Source organism: Monodon monoceros, unplaced genomic scaffold, assembly GCF_005190385.1.
Source record: "Monodon monoceros isolate NGI ecotype Baffin Bay Population unplaced genomic scaffold, NGI_Narwhal_1 Super_Scaffold_3, whole genome shotgun sequence".
Classification (NCBI taxonomy): domain Eukaryota; kingdom Metazoa; phylum Chordata; class Mammalia; order Artiodactyla; family Monodontidae; genus Monodon; species Monodon monoceros.
In genome coordinates, this window is record NW_021703780.1 from 24,916,180 (window position 1) to 24,932,286 (window position 16,107).

The 16,107-nt window shown below is 45.6% G+C and overlaps 1 pseudogene; it reads right to left on the bottom strand.

The window, feature by feature from the left end:
• Positions 1–12,690: 12,690 nt before the first annotated feature.
• Positions 12,691–13,378, bottom strand: LOC114908109 (annotated as a pseudogene).
• Positions 13,379–16,107: the final 2,729 nt, after the last annotated feature.

Consider the following 16,107-nt stretch of genomic DNA (forward strand, 5'->3'; position numbering starts at 1 on the left):
TCTTAGGCCACAAGCAGTGCCCCTGTCTGCTGGAAGTGGTCCAGCACCGAGTACATGTTAGAATACAGGCTTTGCTGTTGACTGTGGGACCGCAAACAAGTCACCTCACTTTCCGGAACCTCAGTTTCCTCAACTGTGAAGAGCGCTGTGGGTGTGTGACAGATGGCTGAGGTTAAAGGCAGAGATGAGATTCGGAGTGTTTGGCACAGGGCTTTACAGTAACAACCACCTATTTACTATCAAGGATGACAGACCATATAGGTAAGGAAATGAGGAAATGTTGCACGTTCATCAGATTTTAAATTCTGTTGCTCAACACAAATTATTTCCACTAGATTATCCTTGGTTGAAGCTCAGTTAATACTAGCTTTTGGTAAGGGAACTCAAATTTCTTTTTTTGATTTTTTTTTATACAATTTTTAAAAGTAACTTTCCATTTACAGTTTTTACAGAATACTGGCTATATTCTCCATGTTGTAGCTTGTTTTATACCTAATAGTTTGTACCTCTTAGTCCCCCTACTCCTATATTGCCCCCCCCACTGAGAACCACTAGTTCTCTGTATCTGTGAATCTGCTTCTTTTTTCATTATATTCACTAGTTTGTTGTATTTTTTCCACTTTTTTTCCACTTTTTAAATCAAAGTATAGTTGATTTACTGTATTTTTTAATCAGATTTCAAAAGAAGTAAATTGGATGTCTTAAATTTAGTTGTCTCACCAAATGATTTTAAGTAGGAGAATTTGCCTAATTATAAGTGGTCACTCAAAAACAAAAATTATCCTTTATAGCACTAACTGTATCTAATTCTGGTAGGACACATCATAAGTCTCTGGGTCTCATCTATAAAAGAGAGGGTTGTAGGAATGTTCTAGGCCCTTCCATGGAACATTCTGTGATTCCAAAACAGAACTCAGACAGAGCCCCTTGCCTCTCCAGGACACTGACATGCTTCCTATGCATCTCTAAGGCGAGATTTTGAACACACAGTGTACAATGCAGAGAATCCTGCACACAGTCAACCTCTCCGGCTCTGTGGGACCCTGGGCGGCTTGGAAAATACAGCCCTGAAGAGGAATAGTCAGTGTGAAATTCAGACCTTCTTGTCTGGATTTAACATAGCATAATTTTATTTGGCCTGTTTTAGATTCATCCCTAATGTTTGGGGAGTATATTTGAGAAAGAACTTTATGTTTTTTACAGTATGTTTTAAATGTATCTCAATACAGAAAAGAATGGGTGGGAGGTGATTGAAATAAGGCCCTTTATGAAAGGAGGTCAAGGGATTCAAGAACCTCTCAAGTGTCCACAGTGGCCCAAGATCCAAGCGCACATGGCCTGTGTCCCAGGACCTGTAGTGGGATTTGTGATGAAGTTTCTGAAGAAGCAGAGGCAGGAAAAGAGGGAAGTACCACGTTCAGATAAAAGGAGGAAGGCAGGAACACTGATGGAATAAAAGCACCAGAGAAGGAGCGCTGTTCTAGAGGCTTCTCTTCTCCTTTCTATTTTGTTGGAGTCTAGCTGATCTACAGTGTTGTGTTAGTTTCTGCTGTACAGCAAAGTGACTCAGTTATACAATTATATACATTTTTAAAGTATTCTTTTCCGTTATGGTTTAGAATAGGCTATTGAATTATAGTTCTCTGTGCTATACAGCAGGATGTTGTTTATCATTCTCTATATAATAGCTTACATCTGGCAGCAGCTTCTCTTACGATCTGAGCTGAACAGCTGCGGTGCCCTCACCAGCCTTACAAATCGCTAAAGGGACTCAGCTTGGTTCAGGTGTTCCAGAAGGGAGTCAGGTGTGGAGCGGTGCCGTGGTCTGCATGTTTGTGTCCCTGTTAAGTTCATCTGTTGATACGTAATGCCCAAGGCGATGGGATTTGGAGATGGGGCCTTTGGGAGGTGATGAGGTCATGAGGGTGAAGCCCTTGTGATTGAGATTAGCGCCTTTAATAAAGGAAAGAGGCCCCAGAGAGCTAGCCAGTCCCTTCTGCCAGGTGAGTTTATAGGGCGAAGATGACCGTCTGTGAGGAAGCCGGGACTCACCAGTCACCAAATCTGCACCTTGATTTTGGACCTGCCAGCTTCTAGAACTGTCAGCAATAAATGTTCGTTGTTTATAAGCCTCCTGGTCTGTGGTGTTCTATCACAGTAGCCCCAACCGACTGAGATGTGTGCCTTGTACCGAGCGCCCACTGAGCGTGAGACACAGGTGCTTTCCTCCCCGCGTCAGGTATTAGCGTCTATCATCTCCACCTTACAGATGAGGAAGCTGAGACCCAGAGAGCATGCGAGACCTGCCCAGGTGAGTGTGACACCAGAGTTCAAATGGGCCCACCTGTTCCAATCTGATGAGCTCACCCTGCAGGGAGCCGCCCAGAAGGCAGCCCCTCAGACCAGCTCCTAAAGTACAGGATTACAGCTCCATTATTCCCATGCTGGCTGCTTCCCTTCCAACCAGGGTGATAATTTACCTCCACGCTTACATCAGTGTGATTGTAAATTATTTGGAAAGTACATATTATCTAATGAGGGGTTTCAGTTAATGGATTAGAGATGCTGGGAGAATTGTACAGAGATCCCCAAATATTAAACCATCTGATTTAATGCTTTGTCATATTTAAAGGACTTTTACACTCATGTACTATCTCTTCCTTCTGTGATGCCACTGAGTAAAAGAAACCGCCAAGTCGTAAAAGGTAACGCCAAATCATATCTGTAAATTTAATAAAAATCTTTGTCAGGGGACTTCCCTGGTCGTCCAGTGGTAAGACTCCGCCCTTCCAATGCAGGAGGTGCAGGTATGATCCCTCGTCAGGGAACTAAGATCCCATGTGCCGTGTGACGCAGCCAAAAAAAAGGGTTGGAAAAATAATCACATTTTGCATTCATTATTCTGTTTTTAAAGAACTGACAGTAGCATATATTTACTTAGATATCAATATAGCACTTACTGCATCTGCATTACAGTAAAACATTTGAGTCGGTTTCTCTCAGACACTGAAGACAGTTCCAAATTGCTTTGGTCACTGGTAAGTATCTGGCGTCTCAGAAACTTGCTGTTTCCCCCAACTCCTGCTGAGGTTCTGGGCATTTTGCCAGTTGCTGGGGAAACAGCAATGAAAAGATAACCTCATCCTGGAAGAAAGACAAGAACAAGCAAACCAAATAATTACAAATTATGATAACTGTTCTGAAGGACATAAGCAGGACACTGACATTGAGAATAATCTCAGGCACTGTTATACTTGAGATGGTTTTGAGGCATATGGAAGGATATTGGAGTGTCTGTGTATGTGTTTAAATTGGTACTTATTTTCTTGAGCTGAATAAGATATCACTGGAAGTTTCCCACCTTCTCTAGGAAGCTGTCGGGAAGGTCTTGATAGACCTGTCTGTTCTCCACCTGAACGGTGGCCCTTCACCCAGCACGAGTGAGCCCCATGCTGGGCTCTGACAGTTCTGTGAGTATCTGGGATTCCTGCTGCTCTCCACGTGACGGGCAGGCTTGTACACTGATATCTTGTCATTTCAGCCCTGCACCATAGGGTGATCTCTTTGAAGACTTTTTTAAGCAACAATTAAGGATTCAAATATAAGCAAAATTCAACTGTGAACGGTAGTACCAATGTCATCCGAGGACACAATGGGTCAACCCCACTGCTTTTCATGCCTGGCAGTGGCGCATCCTGCCTAGCAGTTGCCAAGGTCCTTTAATGAGAAGAATAAGACAGATGTCCATTTCAGAAAGACTAAAGCTGTGTGGGTGGGTGGGTGGTGGAGGCTGTGTGTTATAATCTCACTCCATTCTGGAAGATGCCAGTATGGATTATAAACAGCCCATTCGATTCTAAGACACTTGAGGGCAGGAACTGTCTCTTATTTGTGTCTAATCCCTAGTGTGTGCCCAGCACAGAACCAGACACAGCAGATGTTCAGTAAATGTTTTGATGAATGAATGGAGTAATCAGGAAGGGCTGGACAACACCATGTGCAGTGAGAAAAACAGGCTTTCCAGCCAATTAGATCCAAGTTTAAATCTCACCATGTGTCATGGACTGAATGTGCACCCCCAAAATTCATATATTGAAACCCTACCCCTCAGTGTGATGGTATTAGGAGATGGGCTTTGGGAGGTGATTAGGATTAGATGAGGTCATGAGGGTGGAGTCCTCGTGTATGGGATTAGCACCCTTCTAAGAGTGGCAGGAGAGCTTGCTTCTCTCTCTCCATCATATGAGGATGCAAGAAGTCGGCAGTCTGCAGCCCGAAGGAGGGTCTCACCAGAACCTGACCATGCTGGCATCTAATCTCAGACTTCCAGCTTCCAGAACTGTGAGAAATGCATTTGTTTATAAGCCACCTAGTCTATGGTACCGTTATGGCAGCCTGAACTAAGACACAATATGACCTTGTCAAGTTACCCAACCTCCTATAACTCAGTGTGGCTGTCCAGGATTAGAGAAGACACACATAGATCACAGGATCTGCAGGGGGGACTCTGATACAAATGAACTTCTTTACAAAACAGAAACAGACTCATAGACCTAGAAAACAAACTTATGGTTACCAGGGGGAAAGGGGGTAGGGGAAAGATAAATTACGAGTTTGGGATTAGCAGATACACACTACTATATATAAAGGAGAAAACCCACAAGGACCTACTGTACAGCACAGGGAACTACATTCAATACCTTGTAATAACCTATAATGGAAAAGAATCTGAAAAAGAATAGATACATACATGTATAACTGGATCACTTTGCTGTACACCAGAAACCAACACAACATTGTAAATCAACTTTACCTCAATTGAAAACAAAAAATCCCTAAATGTTCCCAGCTTGTTGGGACCCAAGGTGGGAACCCCTGCGTTCAAGGACTCGAGAGTCAGCTGTGAATTGGCATTTAGAATAGCACATGGAAGAGCTGACCCAAGGTCCCCTCGGGGTCACCAGCTTCCCTCACCTCAGGGCCACTTCCAGACAGTTGCTCAGCAGCAAATAAAATCCTAGATCTTTCCATGGCCTGCAGGCTCTTCCGGAGCTGTTCCGGCCCCCTCAGACCTCCCCGCCCACCCCCGGCTCCTGGCTTCAGCCACAATCCTCTTCGCTGGTTCCCTGTAGCCGAGCTCTGCCCATCTTGAGACCTCGTCCGTGCGGCTCCTCCCCAGATAAGTTATTTCCGTGACTTGTTCTGCACTTAAATGCCACCTCCCTAAATTTAGAGGCCTCCCTAAGTAGCAGGTCTAAAATACCTCCCTACACCCTCCTCACACACTCCTCTCTCTTACTTGGCTTTGTTTTCCTGTGTAAGAGTTTCATTCTCTTATGTATTCATTTGTTTGTCCCCCGCCTAGAAGACAAGGGCTTTTTCTATTGCCTGGCACATAGGAGAGTTTCAAATGTTTGGGTATTTTTGTTTGTTTTTTTTGCAGTACACGGGCCTCTCACTGTTGTGGCCTCTCCCGTTGCGGCGCACAGGCTCCGGACGCGCAGGCTCAGCGGCCATGGCTCATGGGCCCAGCCGCTCCGCGGCACGTGGGATCCTCCCGGACCGGGGCACGAACCCGTGTCCCCTGCATCGGCAGGCGGACTCCCAACCACTGCGCCACCAGGGAAGCCCTCAAATGTTTGAAAAAATGAATTTGTGAATGAATGGACAGGAGATGATTATCGTGGAGGTCACTCACACCCTCTGGTGGGGGGTGTGGGGGGGGTGGAGAGCTGTGACCTTGTCTCTCATAAGAAGGGCACCCTGGTAGAAGAGAATGTAAAAAAAGAATGTATATATTTATATGGATATGTATATGTATAACTGAATCACTTTATACCTGAAAGTAACAGAACATTTTAAATCAACTATATTTCAATAAAAATTTTTTAAAAAAGAAGGGCACCATGGTTATCAATAAGATATCTTAGTCATGTCAGCAAAGCGGGCCCAGATATATTTCGGAATCGAGCATATGATGGTGAAGAGTCATATCCCACCAATGTTAAGAATTAAAGAGCTGTCTGTTCTCTTATGAACTTAATGTATAAATTCTGCTGCTCTGTGCCCTTTAGATTTAGAAGTGAAGATGAAAATAATTGTGAAGATGAGGGATGGGGCTGGGAACTATTTTTAGAGCATGCAACCAACGAGATTTTATTTAAAGACGCCTCAGTTGGGCCTTATTTGATTTTATGACCTCTCTTCATCTGTTTTCTTGAATTACAGCTTGGAAATAATGATCCATCCCAATTGTTCTACTTGTTATTAGAACTAACAAACTCATGGTGCCTGATGAGAAGAGAATGGAAGGATGTTAGGCCCAGTGAGGGAACGAGAGAAACCCAGAGGTGGCCCCGTTGTTAGTTACCCCTGAGCTTCCCGCCACTTGCCAGGGCAGCTCTGGCTGGCCGTGGGCTGCAACCACAGGAGAACCGTGCAGTGATTTGCCAAAGAGCTTTGTGGGCATGATTTGTGACAAGGATCCCTCAAGGACGTGCTGACCGTAGAAATAACTTTTTGGGCACTGAGTCGAGACACAGAAAACATTTATCAACAGCCAGGGCGACCAGAGGGTCTGTGATGGGAGCACACCCACAGGTGGGGACAGGAGGGGAGCAGAGGATGACAGCTGAAAGCAGTGGCAGCTGCGGCGGAGGCCGAGATGATACATAGTGTGAAAGCCACGTTAGAGGAGCAGAACTGAGAGCACAGGGGAAGGAGGGGACCTTTATAGAGGAGACACCTGAAACCTGTGGCCTCACTTTTCTCCCTTCTCCAACTGACAAAAATCATACCCTATTAACTATCTCTATGTCTGCCCTCATTTTAAATTTTTGCCAGCCAACGCCCAGACAAGATGTGACTTTACATCAGTAAATTTTTATAAGACCAAGGATGCCCATTGTGGTGGTGTTTATAGTTTAAAAAAAAAAAAATTGTGGGGCTTCCCTGGCAGTCCAGTGGTTAAGAATCCATCCTTCCAATGCAGGGGGCAAGGGTTCAATCCTTGGTTGGGAAACTAAGATCCCACATGCCTTGCAGTGAGGCCAAAAAAAAAAGGTAACAACCTAAAAGTCCGCATGGGTTAAGTAAATTAGGTACATCATTCATAGGATAGTATGCAATAGATCAAACGTGCTTTGAAGGGCTTCCCTTGTGGCACAGTGGTTAAGAATCCACCTGCCAATGCAGGGGACACGGGTTTGAGTCCTGGTCCGGGAAGATCCCACATGCCTCACAGCAACAAAGCCCGTGTGCCACAACTACTGAGCCTGCGCTCTTGAGCCCGCGCGCCACACTACTGAAGCCCACGCTCCTAGAGCCCGTGCTCCGCGACAAGAGAAGCCACCGCAATGAGAAGCCCGCGCACCACAACAAAGAGTAGCCCCTCTCTCAGCAACTAGAGAAAACCTGCGTGCAGCAGCGAAGACCCAAAGCAGCCAAAAATTAAATAAATGAATAAATAAATAAAGTTATTAAAAAACTTGAAAAAACTTGAATCATGTGAGAAAAATGGTCGTGGAAATATTAAATGAAAAAGTGAGTTATTAATCAGTTTATACCACATTTTTTCCAATTTGTTAAAATATGGTTCTATGTGTATGTAAAAAGACAAGAAGGATACATATCAAAATGTCAACAGCAATTGTATCTGAGTGGGAAGATTACAAGTGATTTTTATTTTCTCCCTTGTGTTTTTCTAAAATTTCCAAAGTTTCTGCAATAAATACTTATTATTTGTATAATGGGAGAGTCATTAAATTTTTTTGACAGAATCAGTCAGTCCATTACCCAGAGATTCAACCTATCTGAAATGAGTGCTTTGCAAAAAATTGAAGACACCCTCTTTCCCCTTGAGGATACTGCTCTTGATGTCTAAACCGTGGTTTAACAGAAAAACAACATTTTGTTTTAGAGGCAGCAAGAAGCTATGCGATCTTGCATGAGTCGTTAGATAATTTCCAGGTGAATTGACAGCCCCTACTGTGTTAGAAAAGACCCAAGTCCAAGGTCCAAGTTCCTGCTCATCCCCTTGAAACCTGGGGCAAGACGGTCCGTTTGTAGTCCGTTTCCCCATGTATAAGTGTAGAGTATGCTTGCTTTTCTGTTCACCTCACAAGAATATTTTTGAGTCCTAAACCCCGACATTACATGGAAAGTAAGGCAGGGCCATTCTCACAGAAATGCTGTCAGGACTCCTTTCGACACCGGGCAACTTTTACTGGAAGGCCAGAGGGGAGGCTGGTTCAGATCGATAAATCCCTGCGGAGATGAGCCATGATTCACTCGGTGAGTCACGGAGGCCAATGGCAGAGGAGGCAGGAGACCGCCAAGGTCTGCGGCAGGAATGCAAGTTCAGCCTTTTCCCAAACAGTGTGGGCTTCACAGTAAATATTTTGACTGCTCTGCCATCTGGCAGTTCACAGCCAGCCTCGTTCTTCCAAGAGATTCTTGGCCATCTCAACAGAGATGGGGGGCGAATTGCTTTGTATTTCTACTCAGCCAACACTCAGCTTCAGGGTCACAGCTAGGCGAACTGGTCAAGCCTCCGGCACTTGACATCAGCACCCTCAAATTTCCCTTCTTTATTCTTTCCCCATCTTCCCTTGACCTACATGCTCTCTCCGTCCTCACTTTCAAAACACTTTCTAGTAGTCATTTACACACTAGTAAGAATTTGAATCCCCGAATCTCTTCTACCAATAGCATGTTAAGCTCATTTCTTATGGTATAATAAAAGACTACCCAGTGCTAGGAAAACTGAAGACAGTAGTGAATGGGTGGAAGGAGATGGGGGAGGTCAAGTGAATTTAGGGGAGATATTGCTCACTTTCCCTCAGGCCAGGGTCACCTATGTTACTGAACCCAACTTAAGTCCTCTCGCCTGATGTGCAGTAAAGCGAATCTACTGACACCAGGTTGTGATGAAGGAAAGTACCGCGTTTATTGCAGGGCACCCAGTGTGGGACCAAGAAAGGAGGACTGGCAGCTCATGCTAGAAAGACCTGAACACCCACATGGCTTTTGGAGGAGGGTTTTTTTTGGTTGTTTTTAAAATTTTTTTTTTATTTTTGGCCACACCACACGGCACGTGGGATCTTAGTTCCCTGACCAGGGATCGAACCCATGCCCCCTGCAGTAGAAGCATGGAGTCCTAACCACTGGACTACCAGGAAATTCCCTGGGGAAGAGTTTTTAAAGGTAATATTGGGGTGAAGGTTGCCAGATCCCTGATCAGCTCGTGGGCATCCTTCTGACTGGTTGGTGGTGAGGCAACAGGGTGGTATTTCAGGAGTTAACATTATCAACCTTCTGGTTCCAGCTGGTCTGGGGTCTACATGCTGGTGGTCAGCAATTGATTTCTTCCACCTGGTGAGGGTTTTAGTATCTGTAAAACAACTCAAGGATATGGCTCAAGATATTATCTATAACCCTTGAGGAGGAACTGAATGTCCTTGACTTTGTTTTATGACTCAACTATTTTTATTTTGTCCTGCTTCATCGTTTTCTTTTGTTTCTGTGTTTTCTCATTTCTCTGATTAAATTTGCTCTTTGGAACTCAGGGAAGGACAAGGAGGCTAAAGCTTTTCTACAAACAAGAGGCAGGGGACATGGGGGTCTGTCCCCAAGAAGGCCCTGCAGAATCCTGCTCAGTTTCAACTACTCTCCAGTCCTAAAATCTGGTCTTAGAGCGAAGTGAGTGGCACCTGTTATGGAAAACACAATACTAAACTGGAGTATTCGTGAAAATGCATAATTGCAGTACTGAGAGTTCTCCTCAAACTTCCACAGATCAGAATAAAATGCAAAGCTTTCACACTGGCCTGGGGCCCACGTGATCTGGCCCCTGCTCCCCTGCATGAGGTCATCTCTACCACTGTCCTCCCTGCTCCCTCGAATCTGACCACGGAGGGCTTCCTGAGCAAGCCAAGCTCATTCCTGCCTGGGAATCTTTGCACTCCTTGTTTTCTATCCTGGAACACTCCTCCATGGGGGTCCCAGAGGAGGAGAGGTATTACAGGATAAAATGCAGGATACTCAGTTACAACTGAATTTCAGAATAATGACAAATACTTTAGTACATGTAGTACATGTATGCCTCCAAATATTGCATGGGGCATACTTATCCTGGAAAAGTTTTCATCATCGATCTGAAACTCAGACTTAGCTGTCTGTCTTGTATTTTTATTTGCTAAATCCGGCCACCCTAAATAGAAGTCTCTCCTTACCCCTCATCTAGATACCCCTCCCCCGGGCAACTGCCCTTCAGCTCCAACACACTTGCATCTCCTTACCTGTTTTATTTTCTTCAAAGCACTTACAACCACATGAAATTATGTTTATTGTTAGCCTCACCCACTAGTTAGAGAGAATGTTCCATGGTTCCTTGTGTAGAGAGACCTCAAGTATCTTGTTTCTGGCTGCCTCTGATACATGGAACATAGTAAATACAATTGCATTTGGATGAGTGAATGGATGAAAGAGCAAATGAGTTGAGTTTTACATACACACTTGCTTTTCTTGAATGTTTTATTTGAAGGGAAAAGCAGATAACTTCCAACATGAGTTTTCAGTTCAAGGTGTTTGATGCTCACATCTCAGCTCCCATCACCTCTTTTATCTGCTGCTAGACCCCTTCTCCTGACTTCGCCTTCCTTTCTGAAAATGACGTCCTGCTTTCCCACTCATTTTCCTGCCCACCTTCCCCTGCTGCACTGCCTGCCCCTAAGCAGGTCCCTCCCCTCTTAGCTAATTTCTTTGACTCTGACATTGCACAGAGACCAATCACTTTTGCTTTAAGTCTTCACAATGCAAATGCACCCCAGAAGATAACATTTGTCCATTCTTCTTGATGCAAATAAATTTATCAGATGCTTTCCTGGAAGCAGGTTTTGGTTTAGAGAAATGAAAGAGGAGGGAAGCTCCCGGAGCCAGTGATTGTGTACAGGAGCCTCGAACAGAAAAAAGTGGTTCAGAAAGGTGAGATCAGGGGTAAGTTTTCATTTTATTAAACCAGAGCCCTCTGTCTGCACTAACGCTTCTCAGCTCCCGGCTGCCTTAAGGATTGTGGGCAGTCCCGGCTCTGTCCTTCCCTTTCACTATCAACCCCCCAAAGGGGTCAAGAGGACATTTTGGTACTTGATTCAAACCTCTATCAGCTGCTGTTGGTAGGCACAGGAGAGGTTAGAGGAGCATCTCTTTATGGCTCTGGGTATCTGGCAGAGATAATGACCCAGGGTCAGTCCCGGGGCCTGGCACTGGACTGGGGTCCCCTCTGCCCTGTCCCCAAGGCAGGGCCCTAACTGGACGCCACATGAATCCCAAGGGATGGAGCCTTGCAGGGGCTGAGACACAAGACTCGCATTCCTGTAATCAACCAAACTGCTCCTGTGGGGCCTCCAGACTGATTGTAGTTTCCTTTGTGTGCAACTTAGAATCCGTGCTTCATATTTGGGTCAGAGCAATGGGAGGGGCACATGACTTACTTTAAAATTAGCCTCAAAATTCATTGTATAACAGCTCCCATTGTCACTAAACGGAAGGCTTCCTGGGAGGATAAGCCAGCATTTGTAATTAAGTCTGTCTGGTGGAGTTATCTTGGAGAAAACCCTTTCAGTGTACCAGGACTCAACGTTTCCACCTGTAAAACGGGGTAGCTTTGTGTGAAAGAAAAGAAAGGGCAACAAGAGTAACCACTTCATCCAGACCCCCTTCCCCCAACCACCACCACCACATACACACACACAAACACACACACATATACACACACACTCACACACAAACTCACACTCACATATACACACACAAACACACTCACATACACACACACATACACACACAGAGACTCACACACATACACATATACACACACACTCACACAAACACACATACACATACACACTCACACAGAAATTCACACATACACACACTCACAAACTCACACTCACATATACACTCACACACACACAAACTCATACACACAAACTCACACTCACATGTACACTCACACATATACACACACTCACACACAAACTCACACATATACACACACATACACATATACACACACATACACACACAAACACATACACACACATATACACACACGGTTATTAGGGTCATCAGCAGATAGAGAAAAACATCCCATCTAGTCCCCAGAAGATAGGACGAAAGCAGAGAAGGAAAGAAATGCTCACTTCCTAGATCAGGCCATCAGCAGAGTCCAGTGTTGATGCTCCGATAGTTTAGTGAGCTTGGAGAATATAGTTTAGGTCTTAAGAAAATAAACTTTTCTAACTATTTCTCCTGGGACAGGGAGATAGTCTTCACACAAATTCAAAATCAGCAAAAAGAAACTAACATAAAAACATCCTGGCGGCTCTCTTTCTCCAAGGACAGATAGCTTCCCCAGATCTCTGATTCATCTTGGCAACATCTGCAAATAAACCCCAATGACCCAGAGGCTAAAGAGGTACAAAGAACTACGTGTGACTGTGTGTGCCTAAAGTGTTTCTTTATAGCAGGAAAGGGTGTTCCCATGATCCACTGAGTTAGAAGAATACCTCACTTCTGAGGTGGTGATAAGGAGCTGAAGGTTGGGGGAGAGGGTGCTAAAAGAATTGGGCCTCTTTTTTTTTTTTTTTTTTTTTACATTTTACAGCCTTTCATTAAGCACATAAAACTGTACTATTTAGTATATTTCTCCATGAACATTCTGTGAAATTCAGATCGCAGCATATCATTTAAAAATCTTTCGTCTTTCTTCTGATCATCTACACCTTTTGCACAGTTCTTGAAAACAACATCATCATCCCACCTTCTTTTAACTTTGAAGTTGGCCTGAGGCTGGGATGGGCCAGTGAGATCAAGGAGAGGGTTTCCCCTCAGAATGTTTTCCATACGAATCCTTCCTTCTTCAGCCTTTTGTTCTCCTTCCTTCCTGGCCTGCTCTTCAGCTCCTTCTTTTTTAATTTTTTCCAGCTCCGCAAGAAGAGCTGCAGTATCATCGTCATCACTCTCCTCTTCAAAATCTTCATCTTCCTCACCTGCTAGAGGGTCGTGCGCATCGAGGTTGGCAGCGGGAATCTGGACCAACCAAGGCTTCTTTGACACTGAAGAGGAGGTTGTATGTTCTCGGGTTGGCCGGTCTCTGTTTTTTCCTCTTGCAGCAGCTCTCTCTCTCTTCCAACTCGCTCCTGAAATCACGGTTCCGAACTTCTCCAGGGGCATCCTGAGTGGTCTGTCTATATTTTATCTTTGCATGAGAGGGTAGGTCTCTGCTTGAATATTGCTTTGAGAGTTGGCTCAAATCACCTTCTCCTTTTCCTCTCCCCCCTCTTGCAGGTTCAAAAGTTGGCCTAGCTGCTGTTGTCATCTTCTACGAGTCTGCTTTCCTGCTGCCGCTCACTTTGGCAGAGCTCCGATGCAGTTGCCTCAGGAGATCATACAGACGCCATTATAACTCTTGGCTCCCAGAAACCTCTGCGCCGGGCCTCTTTTTAAGTATGGGGACAAAGAGCACGTGACACTCAGCCAGAAGCCACCCGCCTGGATGAATCAGGCAGGGAGGCTTCCATGAGTGCTTAAAGGAGGTCTTTGTAGTCAGAAAGACCTGGGTCCAACCCCAGCTTACAAGACATGCAAGCTACTTTGCCTGTTTTAACCTCACTTTGCTCATCTGTAATATGGGGATAATAAAAGTACGTATCTTATGAGGCTGTTGTGAGGCTTAAATGAGATAATGCTGGAAAAAATAAGTGGGGGGAGCTTAGCAGAGTGCCTGGCACATAATCAGGCCTAATAAATGCTCAACATATTAGTAATCATTGAAATGAGTCCTAATTTCCTAGGGCTGCCATAACAAATTACCACAAATGTGGTGACTAAAGACAATGGAAATTATTCTCTCACAGTTCTGGGGGCCAGAAGTCTGAAATCAGATGTTGGCAGGGCAGTGCTGCCTTCGAAGGCTCCAGGGGAGACTCCTTTCTTTCTCCTCCAGCTCCGGATGGCTGCCAGCATTCCTTGGCTTGGGGCTGCATCACTCCAACGTCTGCCCCCTGGTCACATGGCCTCCCCTTCTCCTCCCTCTGTCTCTCCTCTGTTTGTCTTATAAGGACACTTATCCTCTCTCACCCCAGGCCCTGCAAGTCTCAGCAGCTTGCCTGACTGTGCTTCTGGGTCTCCATCTATAACACAGGGAAACCTCTGTGCTTAATGAGAGTTTTCTTGATTTAGAATGTCTTTCTTGGGACCTCCCTGGTGGCACAGTGGTTAAGACTCTGAGCTCACAATGGAGGGAGCCTGGGTTCAATCCCTGGTCAGGGAACTAGGTACCACGTGCATTCCACAACTAAGAGTTTGCATGCCACAACTAAGGAGCCCGCCTGCCGCAGCTAAGACCCAGCGCAACCAAATAAATAAATCAAATATTTTTTTTTAAAAAAATTATAGAATGTCTTTCTTTGTCCCTTTGGCAGGATGACACCTTGCCCATCCAGGAAGAGGATTAGCACTGTTGGTCTTCCAGGGTCCTCGAAGGAAGTTCACAGAAATGCATGCAGCAGACCATGGGTAGCTTTGGGGAACGGCATCTCCTAAACTAGCAGCCTTGGGCCATTGGTGCTTGAAACTTAGGAGAGCCCTCAGAGGTCCGCCCTCACTCGTAAAAGCGCACAGCTTTTGTTCACCTCTGCGGCCCCCTCATCATCTAGGTCCTAAAGTTATAAATGAACAGGCTCATCCAGCAAGAGCACAGAGGCAGCTAGGTACGACCTCTTCTAACTGTCCATTTTACTCTTTCCTTTCCTCACTTAGAATATTTCTAAACTACCTTTCACTCATTCCTACAGAATCATTGCCTTTGTTTTCGACCATGTGTTGTATGAAATGCTGATTCTGCTGGTATAAAGTTTAGGATCTCTTGGGACTCCCCTGGTGGTCCAGTGGCTAAGACTCCACACTTCCAATGCAGGGGGCCCGGGTTTGATCCCTGGTCAGGGAACTAGATCTCACATGCCGCAACGAAGATCCTGCACACAGCAACGAAGATCCCGCGTGCCTCAACTAAGACCTGGTGCAGTCAAATAAATATTTTTTAAAAAATAAGAAAGTTTAGGATCTCTCATAGTTAGGGACTCCCCAGTGCCGCATCTGAGTCCCAAGGTTTTCACATGTGAACGTCTGTCTCCTGGAATACGTGGGATGCAGAGTGGGAGGTGGAGATTGGCCTCCCTGGGCTGGGCAGCTGCTCGCTGGGCTCCCTGCTGGGTGGGCCCAGGGCTGCAGATCACATGCCATCTGCTCTCCCAGCCCTGCTCCTGACCCGCCCAGAGGGACTCGCTATTCTAATTCACCCACCAAAGATGCACTCTTTCCGATCTAAACAAACTAATCTGTGTCGGCTTGACGTGGCCCGGCTTGGGTCCCAGAATCTCCACCGTCCTCCTTTTCTCCCTCCTTTACAAACCAGGGGTCAGAAGAGCTGGCAGTGAAATAAGATAATAGATCCTAAGCTGTTTATACTGCAAACAAGCCTGTCACCTGCCCAGGTGAATTGCCTTTTAAAGCCTGTGCTTGTAACCCCTGAACAAATGATCCTGAGCTCTCCTGACCTGGAGGCCAAGTTAGAGACCAACATGCAAACCAGCTGGACTCTCCTCGTGGCTCCTTGATAGCCCGAAAGCTCCAGCCAAAGGACCTGGCAAAGGCTCCCTCACTGAGGGTCCTGGCAGGCTGAGAAACTCTGCAGGTTCTTGGGCTTCACCTTCTGGCTCGCTGCTTCTCCTCGCTGGTTTCCAGTCTACACCAGTGGTTCTCAACTAGGGATGTTTCCCCTCAAGGGACATTTGGCAATGCCTGGGGACATTTTTGGTTGTGACAACCTGAGGAAGGGTGCTCCCAGCATCAGATGGATAATGCAGGGATGCAGCTAATCTTCCTACAACACACAGGACAGCCGCAGGATAACAAAGAGTTATCTGCTCCCAAACGCCAACAGTGCTGAGGCTGAGAGAGACTCCGTGTATACCTGCACTTGGATCTGTTTACTGGAATTTGGTTCTTCCTGTCTTATTGAAACCGAGCAGGACCCTGTGGGGCTCC